Source organism: Hemiscyllium ocellatum, chromosome 4 (assembly GCF_020745735.1).
Source record: "Hemiscyllium ocellatum isolate sHemOce1 chromosome 4, sHemOce1.pat.X.cur, whole genome shotgun sequence".
In the NCBI taxonomy this organism is placed as follows: Eukaryota; Metazoa; Chordata; class Chondrichthyes; order Orectolobiformes; family Hemiscylliidae; genus Hemiscyllium; species Hemiscyllium ocellatum.
Window position 1 is genome coordinate 115,264,572 of NC_083404.1, and position 21,945 is coordinate 115,286,516.

Below are 21,945 nucleotides of genomic sequence, written 5' to 3' on the forward strand. Positions count from 1 at the left end.
CTTTGAAGTAAAGACTATCATTTCATTTACCTTCCCTATTACCCACTAACCTTGAATCCAGCATTTTGTGATCCATGTACAAAGACTCCCATATCCGTCTTTCTGCAGTCATATGAATAATATTTAGCTCCGCTTCTCTTCCTGCCAAAGTGCATAACTTCACATTTTCTTGCATTTATCCAAGCTCCAAAATGTTTGCCTACTCATTTGATCCATCTATAGGATCATCAGATATTAGCATATTTAGGCCATTCATCCCATCAGGTCTGTTCTGCCATTTAAGTGTGGCAGGTATTTTTCTCAATCTCATTCTCCTACCTTCTGCCTGTAATGTTTGATCCTCTTATTAATCAAGAACTTAACGTTCTCTGTCTGAAATGCACAATAACTTGACCGATGTGGCCTTTTGCGGTAATAAGCTCCACATTCTGCTCCCGTCTAACCTAACCCATGACTGAATTGCAGGTTCACAATGCACCCATCCAAAAGCCACTGACACCTTCAACACTTTGTGCTGGGTGTAGAATCAACTGTACCAGGGTAACACTTCTGTCCCATCTTGGAGGAAGTCACACATGAGGAACTCAGTAATTCATATCTGCACCAGGTTTGGGCAGTGGCATTGGTAGGACCAGAATCAGCCCCTGAGAAGAAGAAGCAATGGTTGCAAAGTAGGTCTGGAGTTTTGAATAGATCTCATTTTAGATCCCAGTGGAATGGGTGAGGACAATGGGGAACTAGGTTAGGGATGATGCATGAAGGTTGCTTAAAGAGGAAAGAAGTCTTTGGAGGAGCATTGTTGGATGCACAGGACCACACACACAAGTTCTGCACCCCAACTTCTTGCCCAATATCGACTCAAGCAATGCAATTGTGACTTACTGACTGGTTTCTTTTGCCATTGGCAGAGCAGGGATGGAGGTGAAATTGGGCCCTTAGTTGGTTTGAATACCATTATGATCAAGGGCAGTTAGAAAGCGTATTGCTCTCCCAGTCCCTCACCATATTTTATGAGTTAGGTTAGGGGTGTGTGAGAAAGTGTTGGGAAAGTTAACTGTGTGATTTTACAAGGCCCGCCTTTGAAGACACCTATTGCAGGTTGGGAAAGGATGGAGAGAATCTTCCTAAAATCCTTCCCAAGATCTACCTCAACCAACAATAAAGGTAGATTCAATTTTTGGTGCAGAACACATAAAACCTTCAGCGTCTCCTGCCCCTCTGTAGACGAAGAGGAATGTTAAAAGAATATTAGCCATCCAGAATTATAAAGTTATATTTAATCATTTGACTGCCAGTGCTTCAGCTCAGATTCACCAGAATGTTACTGGGGTTTAAAATTTAACAAAATAATGCTGCCTAGTTATGTTTTATATTTCCTTAAAATTAGAAGAATGAAAATAATAAAAAAAGGACTCAATAAAGATAAGCCATTTCCTCTGGTGTGAATGCAGTATAACGAGGAAAAAGATATTAAAATTACACCAGATCCTTCAGACATGATACCAGAAGCATTATTTTACAGAATAGATAGTGGATGGCTCAACATTGTCTCCCAAAAGACAATGCAATTTGGATCAACTAAAATTTTTGAGACTGAACTTAATATTTTTATTACAAATAATTGTATGTCAGTACAGAGCTTGAATTCAGGATAGACACATTTGTCAAAGCTTTCCATCGTGCATGAATCAGGACATTTCACAAGAATATAAACTCAAGGGGAAAATCCAAATTTACAATGCATGAGAGGAGAGTACTGACAAACATTTACATGGAGAATGTGCCAATTTATGATGACTGACAGTTAATACTAAAGCTTTGTTTCAATTTTAACAGTTGAATCTGACTAGTCAGTGCATTTCCCTTAATAATTAACCAGCAAATTGTTCTAATCTATTTCATTGAAAGTTTTGTTGCAGTGCCTGGAAACAATATTGCCAGGTCATTGCAAATGTACACAGCAAGCTCCATCAGCAATCTTGAATTGTTCACCATTATAATTCCTCAGCATTCAGGATTATCCAGCAAAGATCAATCAGCATTCATTTGCCACTAATTAGCAAACCCTTCTCCTGCAGATATAAATGTTGGTTTCTCCCCACAAATTGTTATTCTTGCAAAATATCCTGATGAGTACAGGATGAAAACTTTGAACCAAAAGTATCTTTTCCAGCAACACTCACTTTTTTTAATGAAAAGAGTGTCAAAGGATAATGACTAACATGAGTAAGTAGAGTTAAGATATAGATCAGCCAGTGCCCAGATGAATGTCTGTCTGATTTGAGATGCTGAATGGCCTATTTATAACATTCTCATACTTCAAGTAATTGTCTGTGGATTTGAATCTATTCTTATGCCAGTGAATGGTGAAGTCAAGGTTGTGATTAGCAGCAATGCTGTGATAAAGGCCAGAAAGAAAACTAATTAATTAACACTCCCGTTTTAATCAGTGAACAGACCTTAGAGATTCTGTCATGACTTTCAATGAAAAGAATACAATACACATTGAGGAAGAGACTCTTTGCCTCAGAAAATCCTATTAAATTTACAATGAGAAACAAAAGATTAAATTCATGTCCCAACTTTAAAGGTTTGCCCTTAAGAAGATCAATTTACATACTAGCAAGCAATGCTGTCATGACTTGATATTATTACTGGAAATATAAAAAGACATTTTTCCAAAAATAAATAGATTTTGGCAGTAAAGACAGCTGTCTGCATTGTGTACACCTTTTGCATGTATGAGAAATAGTCAAAAATCAATGACACTTAAAAGCAATGTATCATAATTGGTTTGAGAAATGGAATGCTTTATCCTTCAGAGAATATAATTTGTCTATGGAATATAATTTTCCCACCAGCCTTGTCACTCTTTCCAGATGTTTCACTCTCCGTGTTGAAACCACCTTCAGAGATTGCTAGTCAAAGTAAATCTTTCCTTTGAAGTTATGCAGCATTGCACCCAGTGACAAACTAATGTGTGAAAGCTGCTTTAGCTCCCAAGTGGGAGGAAGTAACATATAAGCAGCAGAATAGAAACTGAACAGGTTACTGTATGCAGCATTTATTGGGCGGACTATATGTAAGACATTAACTCAGGTTAATATATGGTCAGAGGCTTGAACCCAGGAGATAATTGTCTATGAGGAAGCTCAGGAAATCTCTCTGCTGAAGAGGAATGTGATGCAGACTTTGGGGACCCTTGTCTTTGAATGGCTTTGATGCTTTGTCAGTGAGCTGGGGCATTATACTCCCTACTTGTGCTGAAATAGGTTGGGAAGATCACAGGAGTTGCTGATAATGCAGGCAAGTGAGTGCGAGATTCTGTGTCGCTCCTCCCTGGGTTCAGTAATAGTTTGTATATGACCCTTAATTTCTGCCTCCCCATTCAACAAGGGTGGCCTGGCCTCTGAGATCTTTGTTGATTTTTAAATTTGAAGAGGGTGGAGCAAAGTTGCCTCCATTTTGGGGTGTCTCTCTCTTCTGAGAGTTAAATAATTTCAGATGATGTCAAGCAAATGGACAAACATGTCCTTCAAGAAAATGACTACTCCATAAATTCATGACTCACAGACTATGGATTAGGACTCTTGCAATGGTCAAAATGTTTGAACTCAGAAATGGTCTTGCTGAGTTCAGGACTCCTTTGTGACTCATACCAACCTCCTCTCCCCTTTCAGCTGGAATTAGATCCATCATAAATGAGGATGGGAGTTCTGCAGCCTAGTCTCACTCACCATTTTTAGAGGTCAGGCGAGTCTTCCCAACTCTATAAAAATCCACAATAGCCACAAATGAGTGTATCAAGTGAGTGTTATTTGTTACTGCAATAGTTATTACTTCAGGCCATTAAAGTTTCAGAGGTTAAAATATGCTACAAATATGTTTGCTACAGGGAATATTACAAATCTGCAGCTAGCAGTAATTTAAAAGCCTTGTAACAAATGAGGCAAATTTCTACCCCTAATGTGCACCTATGCACTCAAGTTATTTGTTCCTCCAGGTCTAAGTACAGTGTAGAGGAGTGGGGTGCTCCGCTGTGCTGCTGCTATGGACGGGAGGGGAGTGGGTGGGACTCAAAGTGCTATTGAGAAAAGAGATGACTAAAAAGGCAGGTACGGTTGTGAAAAGGAGCAAGTCAAATAGTCAACACAGGCAAGAACACAGCTGAGCATGAGGTATGTCTGATATATTAAACTGCATTTATTTCAATGCAAGAGGCCTGACAGGTTAGGCAGATGAACTCAGAGCATGATTGGGAACATAGGGCTGGGATATCATAGTAATTACAGAAATGTGGCTCAGGGATGGACAGGACTGGCTGCTTAATATTCCGGAGTACAGATGCTAGAGGAAGGATAGAAAGGGGGACAATAGAGGAGGAGGAGTGACATTTTTGATTAGGGATAACAATACGGCTGTACTTAGGGAGAATAATCCTGGGAGAATGTCCAGTGACCTTATATGGGTGGAACTGAGAAATAAGAAAGAGATGATCACCTTTTTGGGATTGTCCTATTGGCCCCCAATTGTCACAGGAAATTGAGCACATTTGTCAGGAGATCTCAGGTACAGTAAAAATAATAGGGTTGTAATGGTAGGGGATTTTAACTTTGCAAACATAGACTGCCATAGTGTAAAGGGCTTGGATGGAGAGGAATTTATTAAGTGTATTCAATATGTGGATGTAACTGATAGAGAAGAAGCAAATCCTGAACTTCTCTTGGAAAATCAGGCAGGGCAATTGACTGAGGCATCAGTGGGGGAGCACTTTGGGGAAAGCAATCATCATTCTATTTGTTTCAAAAGATGGAAAAGGTTACAGTCGCTCTAAAAGTTAAAGTTCTAAATTGGAGGAAGGCCAATTTTGATGGCATTAGGCAGGAATTTTCAGAAGTATATTTGGGGAAGTTGTTCACAGGGGAAATCATGCTTGACTAATCTTTTGGAATTTTTTGAGGATGTAACTCTAAAGATGGATGAGGGAGATCCAGTAGATGTAGTGTACCTGGACTTTCAGAAAGCTTTTGATAAAATCCAACATAGGAGGTTAGTGAGTAAAATTAGGGCGCATGGTATTGGGGGCAAAGTACTAACTTGGATGGAAAGTTGGTTGGCTGACAGGAAACAAAGAGTCGTGATAAAAGGCTCCATTTCAAAATGGCAGGCAGTGACCAATGGGGTACCACAGGGATCAGTGCTGGGACCGCAGCTTTTTACAATATATATTAATGATATAGAAGATGGTATTAGTAATAACATTAGCAAATTTGCTGATGATACTAAGCTGGGTGGCAGGGTGAAATGTGAGGAGGATGTTAGGAGATTACAGGGTGACCTGGACAGGTTAGGTAAGTGGTCAGATGCATGGCAGATGCAGTTTAATGTGGATAAATGTATGGTTATCCACTTTGGTGGCAAGAACAGGAAGGCAGATGACTACCTAAATGGAATCAATTTAGGTAAAGGGGCAGTACAAAGAGATCTGGGTGTTATTGTACACGAGTCAATTAAGGTAAGCATGCAGGTACAGCAGGTAGTGAAGAAGGCTAATAGCATCTTGTCCTTCATAACAAAAGGGATTGAGTATAGAAGCAAAGAGGTTCTTCTGCAGCTGTACAGGGCCCTGGTGAGACCATGCCTGGAGTATTGTGTGCAGTTCTGGTCTCCAAATTTGAGGAAAGACATTCTGACTATTAAGGGAGTGCAGCATAGGTTCACGCGGTCAATGCTTGGAATGGCGGGACTACCTTACACTGAAAGACTGGAGCGACTGGGCTTGTATACGCTTGGGCTTAGAAGACTGAGAAGGGATCTGATTAACACATGTAAGATTATTAAAGGATTGGACACTCTGGAGGCAGGAAACATGTTTCCACTGATGGGTGAATGCTGAACCAGAGGACACAGCTTAAAAATACGGGGTAGACCATTTAGGACAGAGATGAGGAGAAACACCTTCACCCAGAGAGTGGTGGCTGTGTGGAATGCTCTGCCCCAGAGGGCAGTGGAGGCCCAGTCTCTGGATTCATTTAAGAAAGAGTTGGATAGAGCTCTCAAGGATAGTGGAAACAAGGATTATGGAGATAAGGCAGGAACAGGATACTGATTAAGGATGATCAGCCATGATCATATTGAATGGTGGTGCAGGCTCAAAGGGCAGAATGGCCTACTCCTGCACCTATGTCTATTGTCTATTGTCATAATAAGAGTCCAGAGGCAGTATGTTCCTTGTGTTGTAAAGGGCAAGGTTGGTAGGTGTAGGGAATGCTGGATGAATAAAAAATTTAATGGTCTGCTTAAGAAAATGAAAGAGGCAGTTGCCATGTGTAGACAGCTGGGATTGAGTGAATCCCGAGAGGAATATAAGAGCAGTAGGAGTACCACCACACCAGGAGGAGACCACCTCTCTTGTCCGAGACCACCATGCCAAGCTGAGACCACCACTTTGAGCTGAGACCATCACGTCATGCTGAGATCACCACACTGGGCCAAGACCACCATGCCAGGCTGAGACCACCACACCGGGCGGAGACAACTATACCAGGCCAAGACTACCATGGCGGGCTGAGACCATCATACTCAGCCAAGACCAACCACACCGGGCCATTTTCCACGCTTAAAAGAAAATAAAATGAAGAAAAAAAGGGAAAACAAGAAATTGAGCAAAATTTAAAAGAAAGAAAAAGTGAAAGAAAATCAGTAGGGGGGACAAACCCCAGGGTCAGCTTCCCTATTCTGATGCCATCAAGTGGGACCGATAGGTCTGTTTCCATGCTGTATAACTCCGTGATTCCATGACTCTAAAATGGTCCCAAGTATTTCTTCAGATCTGAAGTAGACTCAAACCAGACCTGAAACAGTTTTTCTCCACAGATGCTACTAAGCCTCTCCAGCATTCTCCATGTTCATTTTTTATTTTAAATGGTCCAGGTAATTTCTGAACTAAAACAGCTTAAAGGATTTTGTTTTAATGCAAAGCACCTTTGAATATTTGGTAGATATAAGAAGTCATCATGAGGTTGAAGTAAATGCATGCTTTGCTTGTTTGTCAGAGGTTTTCATCAGCCACTCCCTCATGACCAATAATGAGAGTTTACCAATGAAAAGCCTGAAGCAACAAGAGTTGCATCTTGACTCCTCAATTCTCATGCTTGTACCTCACTCACTGAAAACACCCTTCCTAGAATTTAACCACTCAGTCAAAGCTGGTGAGGCAAACACACTGACATTTTCCCCAAGACTGCTAGACATTTTTGATCAATTTGCCTACAATGTTAGAAAACATCTCTGGAGCATGTGTGAACTTAAACCCAGGCATACTGCCTCAAAGCTAGGGACACTACTACTGTGTCACAAGAGCCCTCGATGCAAGTGCTAACTGTGGAGTCATGGCAGCTAGTTGCACAGGGGTTGTTCCGAAAGCACCATCTCTAGTTCCAGATCGGGTCAGGTGAATTGGCCAAGCTAAATTGCCCGTAGTGTTAGGTAAGGGGTAAATGTAGGGGTATGGGTGGGTTGCGCTTCGGCGGGTCGGTGTGGACTTGTTGGGCCGAAGGGCCTGTTTCCACACTGTAAGTCTAATCTAAAAAAAAAATCAGTCTTTGGTCTCTTGATTGTATTTCTGCTGCACTTGCAATTTTGAGTCTGAATCCAAAAACAGCTCTAGATTCACTCTACATCAATGTAAGTATGACACTTACATTTTTCATCTTTTTCGAGCTTTCTTGTTTATTTTTGTTCTTTCACTCCTTCATCCCTTCATGAATAAGAAGGAATGAAATCATCAAACTCACTGAAGATTTACTGATGCTTTCTGAAGCTGTCCTTCACATTTGTTGGAAATATATAAAAAATGAGTTTTTGCTAAAGTTGGCCTTTGATTGCATGAAGTGAAATGCAAAAGGAGCTTTTTTGAAAATAGCCTTCAAATATATTAGGGGCCTGACAAAAATGAGATTCACCAAAAGTAACTAAAATCAAACATTGTGAGGTTTGCTCTGAAGTTAAGGTAAAACACATTGAGATTTACATTCTGCAGTATTGACATTTCCAATCTAACAAGAGCCAAAAAAATTCAAATGCCTTACCAATTATTTTCTCTTCGACATAAAGCTGTGGAAGGACTCTTTTCGTCCTTGCTTTTATTTACATAACACTTAGATTTCAGCTCAGACTCCAACTGCGTTTTCAAATTTGCTTTGTGCATCGCAACTATTTTCTGCTAACAGGTCATCTGTTGTTTTCTTCGAATAAATCACTGAAGGGAATTTGTTCATTCTACGAATCATGGAAGTACTAAGGTCAACCATTTCTGAAGGATATTTGGTTTAGCGTATCAATCTTAGAGTAGCACAAATAAGTTGAACTGGATTTTTCTGATTGCCAGATTTGTGCTTCTGCAGTGTGGAAGGGTATTGCATGCTTAGATGCTGCAGAATCTCTGATGTCACAGACTCTGAGTTGTCAGCTAAATATTTCCATAAAAATACTATTGGCATATTCTATAATCAAAAGCCATTCCACCCAGATTATATTAAGTTAAATCAACATTGAATATCCACCCTAATTGCCACATTCACATTCCATGTTCAGTTCCTGGTCTGTTCTAATATAGCTGACACAGCCACACATCCATGCTCCAAGTCCGCTCAAAGCCTAAAGGCTGAAGATGTTTGAAGTCAGCCAAAGTTCCCAGCCATGATCATTAACCAGAGATTCTTGTTGAGTCATGAATGTTGAGCAATGATGCTTGAGCTAGTTTCCCAAACATGGTAAAGCCTACCTAGAGACAGCAGATATTGTAGAAGATAGACCACAACCTTTACAACATTTCCATGTGTGCTACAGGTGAGTGGACCTTCATTTCAGGATGTTACAAACTTGCAGCCTTAACTCACCTTACTTATCCATCATTATGGCAACAGTGAAGGCAACAGAATAATAATGAAGAATTACAATTTTAAAAGAATATTGTGACAAAACAATATCTTGTAGATTTAATCAAAAAGAAGTATTTAAGTCATGTGAAGCTAGGTGTTTTTAATTTAAGAATTTCATTGACATTTCACATTGCATTGCTCATGATATCATTAAGTTTGAAATGAGTAGATAGGATAATACAAATAGTGATGACTCCTAGCATAGGATAGAATCTCGCCTTCTACAGTTTGAATTTAAACGTTAGATATCCAAATACAGCTTAGAACCAAGACTTAGGATGTAAATTTAGTCATTGCCTGGCAAAGCCATGTGTGGGGCTAATGGAATGTTGCACCTAAAGAGTGTCAGGAAGACTTTAAACAGTCAGAAATGTAACAGGAATAGATAACAAGGGAGCTGAGTATCTCCCTCAGTAGAAAACACTCACTTTCAGGAAATTTGGATGGAGTTTTCCCAAGCAGGGTCAGCAACGTTGACATTGATAAAAAAAATCATATGAGATGGCCAGTGAGAACCTTCTCGATGCCAAGAGCAAAAAGTCCCATTTTCCAACCAATGTTCATCAGTGCAATGGGATTCTTATCTCAGTTAAATTGTGTTTCCCAATCTCTCAAATATAAAAAGACTGTAAGAAATAGGAACAGGAATAGACTGTTCAGCCCCTCAGGCCTGCTCAACATTCAATAAAATCTGACATTCTGTGTGTCCACTTTCCTGCCTTTTTCCCCATAACTTGTTTCCCCACCTGATTAAACTCCATCTATTTTAGCCTGTTGGATATAAACTGAACAGTTGCCTCATGGCTTGAGCTCGCCACTTGCTTGTTTGGATCTCCAGCAGTCACCAACATCTCAAAGCATATTCCATAGACAGTGAGCTCCCCATCCACAAACATTGGCGTCTGACAAATACCAGCCTGACGACACGTCATAACATATCTCCAGTCTAATGCTCCAAGGAAAATAGTCCCAGCCTATTCATCCTCTCCCGAAAGCTCAAACCCTCCAACCCTGGCGACATCCTCATAAATGTTTTCTGAACCTTTTTAAGTTTCACAACATCCTTTAAGGTAAATTGAGGCAAGAGCGAGGCCATGTTCGTTGGGAACTGGGCCAACATTATCCTTTCTCCCCATCACATTCAGGACAGATTATCTGAAGGTACTGAGTATATTGTGTGGAGGGGCTGGGAGGAGTGTATTGCCAAGGTGAGGCAGAAACTGGGCTTTTGTGAGCACTGGCCCCTCACCATTGCAAGTACAAACCTGGTCATCAAATGTGAGGTACTGTTGATGTTGTCACATGTGGCATGGGTCTAACCCAATCCCTGAGTCTGCACCACTGCATCTTCCACTTCATCTGGAGATCAAATATGGACTCTGTGCACAGGGACACCATGAACAAAGCTGAGGATAAAGGCGGTGAAGGACATACCCACTGCCACTCTCATGTTGATAGTCACCTTTGTGTGTGGCTGCATCAAGCAGTACGTAGACCCACGGTACACCAAAAGTCACTATGTACTGAGGTTCTACCTCTCCCTGGTGTTATGATGGATAGGTCTGGTCTCGGCACCATAGAACGCTCCAAGTAGTTGGACCATTCCATATCAACCGTTCTTTGTGGAAACATTTCTGAAGGAAAACACCTTTGACCACAAGTCCATCAGGAGATGGTCAGCACATAGCTTCCCTGAGACCCAGCAGGAAAAGACGAGGGTGGATTCTATCTCTGGCAGACCGTCAAATTTATTTGGCAGAATACATCATCTCTAGAACTTTCCAACAAGCACCAAGATGTAGCTCGACTGGTGGTAGGAAGGGCACTGTCCGTCAGATCCTTCATGTATGTTTGGTCTCTGTGTGCCACCGCACACTGCTCTCGAAGTGGCTGCAGGGAGGTAGAGACTGCCACATGTCTTCTGCTGGAATGTACCTTTATCAGCAACGTCATGGTGTGAGATGCAATGGTTTTTGTCAAAGTTTTCCCCAAACAGCTCCGTGATGAGGGACTCTGTGCTCCAAGGTCCAGTCCCCAGGATGCACAGTGAGACAAACATTGACTACACCTGGAGGATTGTCAATTAAGTGAAAAATGCTCTCTGGACTGCCCAAAACTTCTACAAGAAAAAATTGAGCTCACCTGAGTGTTGGAGACTGACACATTCCAAGGTCCAGGACATTGCTGTGGGATGTACTAAAGCTTGGGGCACCTGCCACCAAGGCACAGTGAGAAAAGACCACTGTCTAAGAGGTACTATAAAGGGGCTTCCATTTAGTTGTCAGACCCCCTCATTGCCTCAGAGTGTAAGTATTTTCTTCCTGCATATATTAAAATGTCTTTGTCATTTGCAACTGCATGGTAGCTCTGTGGGATGTAAACTTCTAAGATATCAATTGGGTTTCTTTTTCCTCTTTGGAAATAATATTACTATAGAATAACAACCTTGTTGTATGTACTAATAGATGAATGGTTATGAATAATTTTGCAATAAAAATGATCTCCAATGCACTTACAATGCATTTTTGTACTTCAATGTTGTACTACAGAGTATTCTGGCACTTTTCATTGACTAGGCACTTTGTACTCAGGTACAGATCACTCGTGGATTGGGCACTGGTAAACCTCAGGGTTGCTCACTTCTCGTTTAGCATTCCCTGAATTATCACTTACCTGGATGCTTACAGAATTTCTGCTTAGCCTTTTTGCACTTTGCCAGACAAAGTTCTTGCATTGAAAGCCATGAGCCACACCGAATGGACACAACTGATTTCTGGTAAGATCAGTGGTGACCTTCAAGGAATATGCAATAACTGAGAATCGAAACCAACTACAACGCAAGTATGTTGTGTTAGTGTTTTACTGTCTTCATGCGTAGACTAACAATTTCTGAGAACAACTTAGAGAACAGTGATTAAAACAAATCTTCACTACCGGTAAAACTGTAGTGTCGGTCAGCCACTACTGAAAGATATCAGGTCAAAAGATTTCAATCAATTTAAACAGCCTGGAAACTCAAACTACTAACATCAATGCTACTGGTAACCTCCACTGCTGTTCACAAACAATTCAGAGGCTGATTCATATATCGATTTTAACTTTTATCTTTTTGGGATCACTTTTTATTTCCAACCTGTGCACGTGTATACTAACTCCTATGTCTTCTTTGCATTTCTTACTGAGAGTGCTTAATAAACTCACCCTTTTTTATTACTTCACAAAAAGTCTAGTTAAACTGGTATTCATTAAAACATAACTTATTCGGGTCAAGGAGAAATGTATATCTAGAGAAAGTGATCTATTTTAAAAATTAACCAAATTATAGTAAATTACTAAGGGAGCCAGTTCACTGCAAGTCACCCAGAAGATACCCTGTCTATACAAATTCTGTTATAAATTAGGAATTTGTGGTAACAGAAATTAGAATTATTCCTGCTAAAGGAGGGGTGGGGGAGTGATATCAGCCTTTGTCATGCCATCATGCAGTCTTCAGTTCATTACACATACTGGCACAAGGAGCAAGCAGAAGAAATTAATGCTCCACTGCTATCTTAAGGGATTGAAATTCCTGGTACCTGGACAAGCATTCAAACTTTGAAATCCTGAATCATCATTCGGACCGTAGGAGTGGATGCCTGTAGCTAAATATTCCGGCTCTTCAAACCTTCTCCAGTTAGTGTGCCTCCCTTCCCCAGTCCATTTGAGATCCTTGACGGATTTACAGCATTATCAGCCTTCTCGAGCTGTGCCTTCAAAACTCAGCTTCTAAATCCATTGATCATTCTCTGTGCTCTGGGCAGCGAAGACTACTGTCACTTGATTGCAAATTCTAACATGGCACGGACAAACACTCGAAGAGAAGATGACAACGGATACTTACTTCAAAGTCCAAATTTTGCAGTGCCTTGCCTGCAGCACCTTCTTATATAAAGTATGTATTGCCTGCTAATGGAAAACTTAATTGAGAATAGGAACTCATCCTTGTGAGGTGGCCTTTTAATGAACATGTATGAATGAAAATTTATGCGAAAGAGCTTCCTGATATTTGCCATCAGGCTGCTCAATCTGTCTAAAATCCCTACATTTAATTGTGAATTTACATCTTGCCATTGGATAGCTGATTTATGACCTCCCCATCAATTAGGGTCCCCCCGCCAACCTTGTTTCTTATTCCTTAGAACAGCACACAGTTCCTCTCATCTGCTGATAGATATTAGAAAATGCGAGAAGGGACAATGGAGCAATTGTGAACTCTGTAGGCCTGGGAAAGTATGTAATAGATCAGAGGAGAGTTTCATAATCCCATTTGAATTGAATTGAATTGAATGGAACTGAATTGAATTAAATTAGGCTTTTTGTCACATGGACTCAAATGAATACAGTGAAAGGTGTATAGGTCACCAGTTATGGCGCTATCTCTTATACAAGGCACCCAGGTACAGATTCTTCAGCGCAAGTTCTTAGAAAAAACATTTAGCAAAATAAAGAAATAAGAAGTCCAGCATTATAGATTATGGTAATAAATTTGAAAGTAGAGAAATGAAAAGTTCAGAAGAATAGTCCTCCTAACCCAGTCCACACTGGCACCGAGCTTCTAGTCCACATGAGGCCTTCATTCCTCATTGTGGCAGGCTTCACCTCGAGGCTGGAAGTCCATACGAGGTCATGCCGGGCCAATAGACTGCTGAGGGCTGCCGGAAGATCACATGCCATGCTGGGTCTCCTCCAGGCTAGGCCAGGAGATCGCCATGCCAGTCCAAAAGACTGCCATGCCAGGCCAGGAGATCGCCAGGGTGGGCCAGAAGATCACTGTGCCAGTCTGAAACACCACTATGCTAGGCCAGGAGACCATGATGCCAGGCCAGGAGGCCACCATGCCTGGCTAGGAGATCACCATGAAACCCCCATGCTGGACTGAGAGGACTCCTCGCTGTGTCTGCACTGAGGCCAGCAGGTCAGGTGGCTACCATGAAGAAAGAACAGAGAAAAGAAATCACAAAAACCACATTTGGATGCAGAGAGGAGTATGAGCTGCTGTGTCATTAAGAGACTCGTACAAAATTGAACTATTCCACAATTTGATCCTTGATATTTTCTAATCAACCAGTTCAGAAACATTATTGCGCACCTCTGCAGCAGGTAGGAGTTGAATCCATACCCCTTGGCTCAGATACATGTTGAGTTAGGCAAAAGTGAGAACTGTAGATGCCGGAGATCAGAGTCTAGATTAGAGTGGTGCTGGAAAAACACAGCAGGTCAGGCAGCAACCGAGGAGCAGGAAAATCAACATTTTGGGCAATGAAGGCAGGAATGAAGGCAGGAAGCCTCCAGGTTGGAGAGATAAATGGGAAGGGGTGGGGCTGTGGAGAAGATAGCAAAGAGTACAATAGGTGGATGGAGATGGAGATGAAGGTGATAGGTCGGAGAGGAGGGCGGAATGGATAGGTGGGAAGAAAGATTGGCAGGTAGGACAGGTCATGAGGATGGTGCTGAACTGCAAGTTTGGAATTTGGGTAAGGAGGGGAGAGGGGAAATGAGGAAACTGGTAAAGTTTGTATTGATGGGGTTGAGGTGTTCTGAGGCGGAGGATGAGGTGTTCTTCCCCCAGGTGTCAGGTGGTGAAGGAGCGGCGGTGAAGGAGGCCCAGGACCTCCATGTCCTTGGCAGAGTGGGAGGGGGAGTTGAAATATTCGGCCACAGGGTGGTGTGGTTGATAGGTACAGGTGTCCCGGAGATGTTCCCCAAAGTGCTCTATGAGAAGGTATCCAGTCTCTCCTGTGCAAGGGAGACCGCATCGGGAGCAACAGATACAATAAATAACTTTGGTGGATGTGCAGGTGAAACTTTGATGGACGTGGAAGGCTACTTTGGGGCCTTGGATGGTGGTGAGGGAGGAGGTGTGGGCGCAGGTTTTGCAATTCCTGTGGTGGCAGGGAAAGATGCCAGGACGGGATGGTGGGTTGTTGAGGGGCATGCACCTGACCAGGTCGTCAGGGAGGGAACGGTCTTTGTGGAAAGCAGAAAGGGGTGGGGAGGGAAATATATCCCTGGTGGTGGGGTCCGTTTGGAGGTGGCGGAAATGTCGGCGGATGATGCGGTTTATGCGGAGGTTGGTAGTGTGGAAGGAGAGGACCTGTCCTTGTTGCGGTTGGAGGGGAGGAGTTTGAGGGCAGAGGTGTGGGACATGGATGAGATGTACTGGAGGGCCTCTTCAACCATGTGGGAGGGGAAATTACCATCTTTAAAGAAGGAGGGCATCTGGTGTGTCCTGTGGTGGAACTGGTCCTTCTGGGAACAGATACTGGTGCTCCCATTGATTTTCCAGCTTCTCAGATGTTCTACATGTTAATCTCAGCTGGGTGAGCTGTTAACAATTAATTTCCACATTTTTGAATTATGAAAGGAAAAAGCCTACTCTTGAATGCTTCCTGATGAATAATGCCCACTTTTAAGTTCCAGTAGAATTAATTCAGTTTGACAATCAAATATCCTGACTATGTTCACTGTGAAGATACACAAATAATAACCATATGCGTTAGGTGTTAGGGAGAATGCCAGAACTCTGTAAGGCGGCACGGTGGCACAGTGGTTAGCACTGCTGCCTCACAGCGCCTGTAGACCCGGGTTCAATTCCCGACTCAGGCGACTGACTGTGTGGAGTTTGCACGTTCTCCCCGTGTCTGCGTGGGTTTCCTCCGGGTGCTCCGGTTTCCTCCCACAGTCACAAAGATGTGCGGGTCAGGTGAATTGGCCATGCTAAATTGCCCGTAGTGTTAGGTAAGGGGTAAATGTAGGGGTATGGGTGGGTTGCGCTTCGGCGGGTCGGTGTGGACTTGTTGGGCCGAAGGGCCTGTTTCCACACTGTAAGTCTAAGTCTAAGACAAGCTGACAGTAATTTGGCAATAACTTTTTAAAAATACATGCATATACTGACAACACAAGGTCAAAGTATATGATTCTGTCTCAGATGGCTTCTAATTGGATCCTAGACACAGCCAGCAAATGTAATATAGATGACATTAAATGTTAACCTATGCCTCCACAAGATAATTTCCAAAACTCTTACATAGTACCTGTACAGTGAGACACAGAGCACATGCACATACATTTTAATGTTTAGCATAATGAAAATTGTGCTTCTAGTCTGGTAATAGATGGCTGGTGATGTCCCAGTTATTATGTCCTAATTGACAAATGATACTTACACATTGTAAATCTAACATGAGAGGGCTCTTTATAGAGGAAGTAGCTTGTCACAATTACACCCTGAGGTCTCCCTTATTGTTGTAGCTAAAGGAAATGCTCCATTGAATGTATAGTATTCTGTCTATCATAATCTATTGGGGTGGCTCAGTGGTTAACACTGCTGCCTCACGGCACTGGGGACCTGGGTTCAATTACAGCCTCAGATGACTGTCTGTGTGGAGTTTGCACATTCTTCTCGTGTCTGTAAGGGTTTCAACCAGGTGCTTTAGTTTCCTCCTACAGCCCAAAGATGTTCAGATTGGATACGTTATAATAAATTACCCGATAGTGCCCAGGGATGTACAGACTAGATGGATTAATGATGGAAAATATTGAGTTGCAGGGATGGGTGGGTCTGCGTAGGATCCTTTTGGAGGGACAGTGTGGAATCAATGGGCTGAAGGCCTGCTTCCACACTGTAGGGATTCTATGAAAGTAAAAGTAATCATCGCATTTTGACAACAACTTGGGTATGTACTGGACAGAGCACTTAGTGGATAAATTGCATGGTGATTTGCAATAATAATTTGCATAATTCATGGTTAATTGAAGCATGAGATCAATGCATCATAAAATCACCAGTTTGATTGCAGAAGTCTCTGTGATAGGGTTGGCCTCTCAGTCCATTTGATCTCATCTTTTTAGAGGACCACTTTTGACTTTCCAAACGTTCAGCTGTTTGCTAAATGAATCCAATGTCCTGCCTTTAATCATTCTTTCTGGTTCCTTGTTTCAGCTCTTGATTACTGCATTCTTATCCCTACTTTTCTCCTCTTCTCCAGCTGCAGCCTGTCATGTATGAGTGCACATACACAGAGTGCACAGAAAATTGTCGAAGAAAACCTTTACTCTGCTATCAGTTTAATATTCCAAACCATCTCCAGAAGCTCAATATAGAATGCCTCGAATATGACTAACAGGTTCTCTTAATGCTTTGCTGATTCTGTTAAGCCCCTGTCTCCTTGGATTGACCAGTTTTGTTGGTCTTTGGCTCACACAACTGACACTGAAAATTTCTAATACTGCAGTGGAATTTGACAAACATCAAGCAAAGCTTCATCACAGTTTTGCTCAATTCAGCCAACTTAAATAAATATGATTTAATATAGTATTTGCATAATTTACTCTGGCTCATCACATTGCCTCTTTTCTGTATATTCCATTTAATAATTTTGATTTTGCTTCTAAAGGGATAATTTTCTAATTTCACATTCCTATATCTGACCATTTAACTTAATGCACAGTGAATCATGCATAAAATGAACAAGGACTTATAAATTGTGCTTGCTGCTTGTAAGGTTTCTTGTTTGAATTGCAAAGCCTGAACTATTCTTTAGTTTTATGGTTTTAAAACTAATCAATATTTTAATATATTTTACATATTTTGATATATTGAATGCTGAAAATCCAGTTTTTAAAAAATATTTAGTTTTGCCTCTTTTTCTCTTATTTTTAAGTGAACTGAATTTATTTTCTCTGTCTCCATTCTCTTATTTCTACTGCATTTAGTGGCAGGCGCAGATGTATAAAACAAGTGACACTCAATTAGCTAAATCCAGCACCAGAAAACAATTTCAAATAAGCAGAGTTATGGAGAATGTTAGAATCAATTCTGTATTATCTTTTAACGTAAAGGGGAAAAAAATGTAATAGTTAGAAATAAATGTTCTTGTTGCACTGGTCATCTGATTTTCAGTATACAAGTCAAGTTGGACCAATTTTATCGCTTTTCCTTATGGGTCCCTCTATTGACTCTAAAACAAGAAACCTGTTGATGTTGTGGTGCTCCAATGTTGTTCTGCTTCAGTAGCAGTGGTGAGTTTATGATGAAAATGCCCTTATCTTGACATATGAGCATGGTATTTAACGAACAACTTGCTCATCTTTCTATAATATCACATGGACTGTTGATTATTTGCATTATCGCCAAAATTAGGTAGCTTAGTTTCATTAATTTAATTTCACCAATTCATCTTGATGCAATATTCTCAAACTCCTTAATCAGAAATTTCACGTGGAACAGACGTTTATCGATTAGAGAATTTCAAATAATGAAATTTTGTTTTTTTCTTTATTCAGAAACATGATCAATTTGTAATCTTATTTTCTATTTTTTCCCAATAAGACATGTAATTTTGTCCAGAAATAATATGTCACCGTACATCTTGAGAGTCACATACCTAAGTTCCTACCACTGATTACTCTTCGCGGACTGTGGATTAACGTTTTCTACACGTCTACATTTTTAACATTTTTGCATGATGTTACAGACAAGAAGAACAGCTAAATTGAATTATTTAATTTTCTCCTCCTTTGTCTGTAAGCAGAGTATTTAATTTTTTTTCTTATTTATTTTCCCTTTTGAAATAGATTGTGATGTGCTCCCCATATCTTCTGTTCTTAAAGCCCAGTATAAAAATTCTTCTGGGTTAAGAGAAAAGTATAATAAAACTAAAATATTATGGATGCAGTCTGAAGCAAACACAGACATTACTGAAGAAACTCAGCAGATCTGGCCATATCAGTGGAGTGAGAAATAGAGCTAACATTTTGAGCCCAGTTACCAAACTGACTGGAGTCATGCTGGACTTGAAATGTCAATACTGTTTGTTTCTCCACTGTTAGACCTGTGGAGTTTCTCCAACATTCTCTGGGTTTGTTAAAAACAGGTAAAGTTTATCCATACATTAAAACCTGGGAGATGGTTGTTCAACATATACACTAGAAGATGAGGTTGAAAAAGAGAAAGGAATGAAGTTACAACTATGAATGGTACAGTAACGTCACAATAGTCACACTCTCTCATTAAAGAGAGATGATTGGTGGTGAGGTTAACTTGAGGGTCACCACTTCTCGGGGGAGGTTGGAGAAGATGGGACCTTCATGGTAATCTCAGTCAGTGTAGAAACTGAACTCACGCTGTTGGCATAACTCTGCAGCATAAATCAAAATCAACTCGCGAAAGACGCTCTTTAGTCTGCCCGAAACATATTGGTCTTCCAGAGCAAGGAGTTAACCTCAATCAAGTGTTGCAGACTGGCACATTCCAAAGTCCAGGATTACATGCTCAGGGATGCACAAAAGCTTGGAGTAGCTGCCGCCACAGTAGGGAAAGATCACTGCCTAAATCTTACAGCAGAAGTTAAATTTGGAGCCTCAAATTTATGTAAAACTAGTCTTGTACAAGTAAGAAATGCCTTTGGTTGTTTTGTTAGATAGAGTTGAACACCATGTTTGCTTGTTTCTTCATATGCTACTGCAAAGAACAAAACTGCATGTGAACTTTTTTTTAATGAGTAAAGTATATTTTTTGAAATAATAAAAACAACATCGAACCAAGTGAGCTGCTTATCTCCTAACAATTGTTCCTGGCCTAAAAAAAAGACAAAAACAGAAGTTGCTGGAGAAACTCTGCAGATCTGGCAGCATCTGTGGAGAGAGAAACAAAATTAATGTTTCCAGTGTTGAAGCTCTGATGAAGAGTGATCTGACCTAAAATGTTACCTCTATTTTTGTCTCCATCGATGCTTCCGGACATGCTGAGTTTCTGCAGCAATTTCTGTTTTTGTGTCAGGTTTTCAGCATCTGCTGTTCTTTGGTTTACTAAAAATCGAAGATATGGCCATCGATTCACATGATTTGTGGATGAGCTGGGAGAATCAGTGATTAACCCTTTTTGGATCCAGGTGGGAACAGTTGTTTGAAACCTTGGAATTCGTTGTGAACTTGGTGAAAGTGCAATGAGATGATGTTGGTTTACAGACTTGGGTCACTCTTACGGTGTACATAAGATTTGTTCTGGAAATCAGATTTTGAAGAAGTTAACACCTGAGGTGTATTATGCCTGGTGTCATCAGTGAGGTTAACAGGTCTAAGCCTCTCAGCACACTGATGTTAATAGTGGTTTCACTGAGTACATTCTAACCATGCTGAAATGAGGCTTCAGAAAATGTATAACTCAATCTTTATCTTTTAAAAAAGAACAAGAGTTTGGTTTGTGACAAATTCCTGGATGAATAAGTTTCAACGTACCGATCTAATTTGTATCTAATAACTGGATTCTATCTTGCTGACCAGGAACATTGTTCCTTTCTGTGAGATCAATGGTGATTACAGCAATTTCAGACCAGTCAGTTTAACTTTAGCAGTGGGGAAAACTTTGAGAGATAATTATTCAAGATAGAATTAGTCATTACATGGAAAAGATAGTTGATTCAGTATAGATTTCTAATGGGCAAATCATGTTTAACTAAGTTGCTAGAATTTTTTTGAAGAGGTAATGGGAAGGTTTGTTGAGGTTAATGGTACATGGACTTTGAGAAGGCGTATAGTACACACAACCAATTTGGAAGGAAAGTTACAAGCCATAGATTAAAAGGGACAGTAACAGAAAGTAATAGTCAATGGATTCTTTTTTTGGTCTGGAGGAGAATTTGCTGTAGATTTCCCCAAAGATTGGTATTGAGACCCTTGCTTCTCCTGTTATGAATTGATGACCTAGACCTTGGTGTGCGAGAGGTAAATTCAAAGTTTGTAGGTGGCATAAAACTTGAATGGATTGCGAACTGTGCGGAGCACTGTATAGAAGGATATAAACAAGTTGGCTGAGTGGGCAGATATACGGCAGTTAAATTTCAATGGAGAGAGATCTGAGGTAGGAAGGACATGGATTACAATAAAAAAGAGGTTCCATTTCTAAGGGAGCAGGGAAGGTGCGTGCAGGAGCAGAGGGGCCTGGTGTTTCCAGAAAGTAGCAGGACAGATAGAGAGAGCAGCGAATAAAGCACACAGTATCCTTGCCTTTATTAATAGTGACATGGAGTAAAAAGGCAAGGAGGTGATTGTGATGTTGATGTTGATGACCCCAAACTTCCAGTTTCCTGCCACTTCAACACACCACTTTGTTCCCTAGCCAACAGGCTTGCTGTAATGCTCCACATAAAACTCAACAGGAGCTGAAGAACAGCACCTTATTTTATGCTTTACCAGGATGTTTCCTGGGCTGGAGAGTTTTAGTACTTTTTGAAGTATTTCATTCCATCAATGCCTGTGATGAATATGGATGTTGCTCTGGGCAAATACACCTTCTGCTAGTAGATTGGTAAGGAAATGGTTAAATATGTTTATCCGTTGTGTTGATTTTCTCATCGTCTGACACAGGGCCCAGTCAGATGATAGTAAGCCATTCAGCAGCTCGAAACTGCTTTGTCATTCAATAGGATCACGGCTGATCTGATATTCACCATATCCACTTTCCAGCGATTTCTCCATAACCTTTATTTCCCTGACTTATCAAAAATTTATTTATCTCAGCCTTGAAAATACACAAGGAGTCTTTCCCCAAAGCTGTCTGTGGCAAAGAGTTCCATCATCTCATCATCTAAATTGGCACCCCTTTATTTTGGGGTTAGGCCTCTTGTCCTTGATTTTCCCATGAGGGGAAACCATCCTCCCAGCATTTACCTCATTAAGCCCCTTAAGAGTTCTATATACATATATATTTCAATGAGTTCACCTCTCATTCTTCTAAACTTCAAGAGTGGAGCCCAATTTGCTTAGCCTTTATTAATAAGATAATCCCTTGACACCAGGGATCATCCAAGGGAACCTTCTTTGAACCACCTCCAATGAAATGATATATTTCCTTAGCTAAGGGAATGTCAGAGGTAGGGATGGTCACACAATGATTTGCAATTCCTTGAATACTGAAGCATTCTGTGTACAAATGCAGCTTGAACAGGATAATTTCTTAGATGGT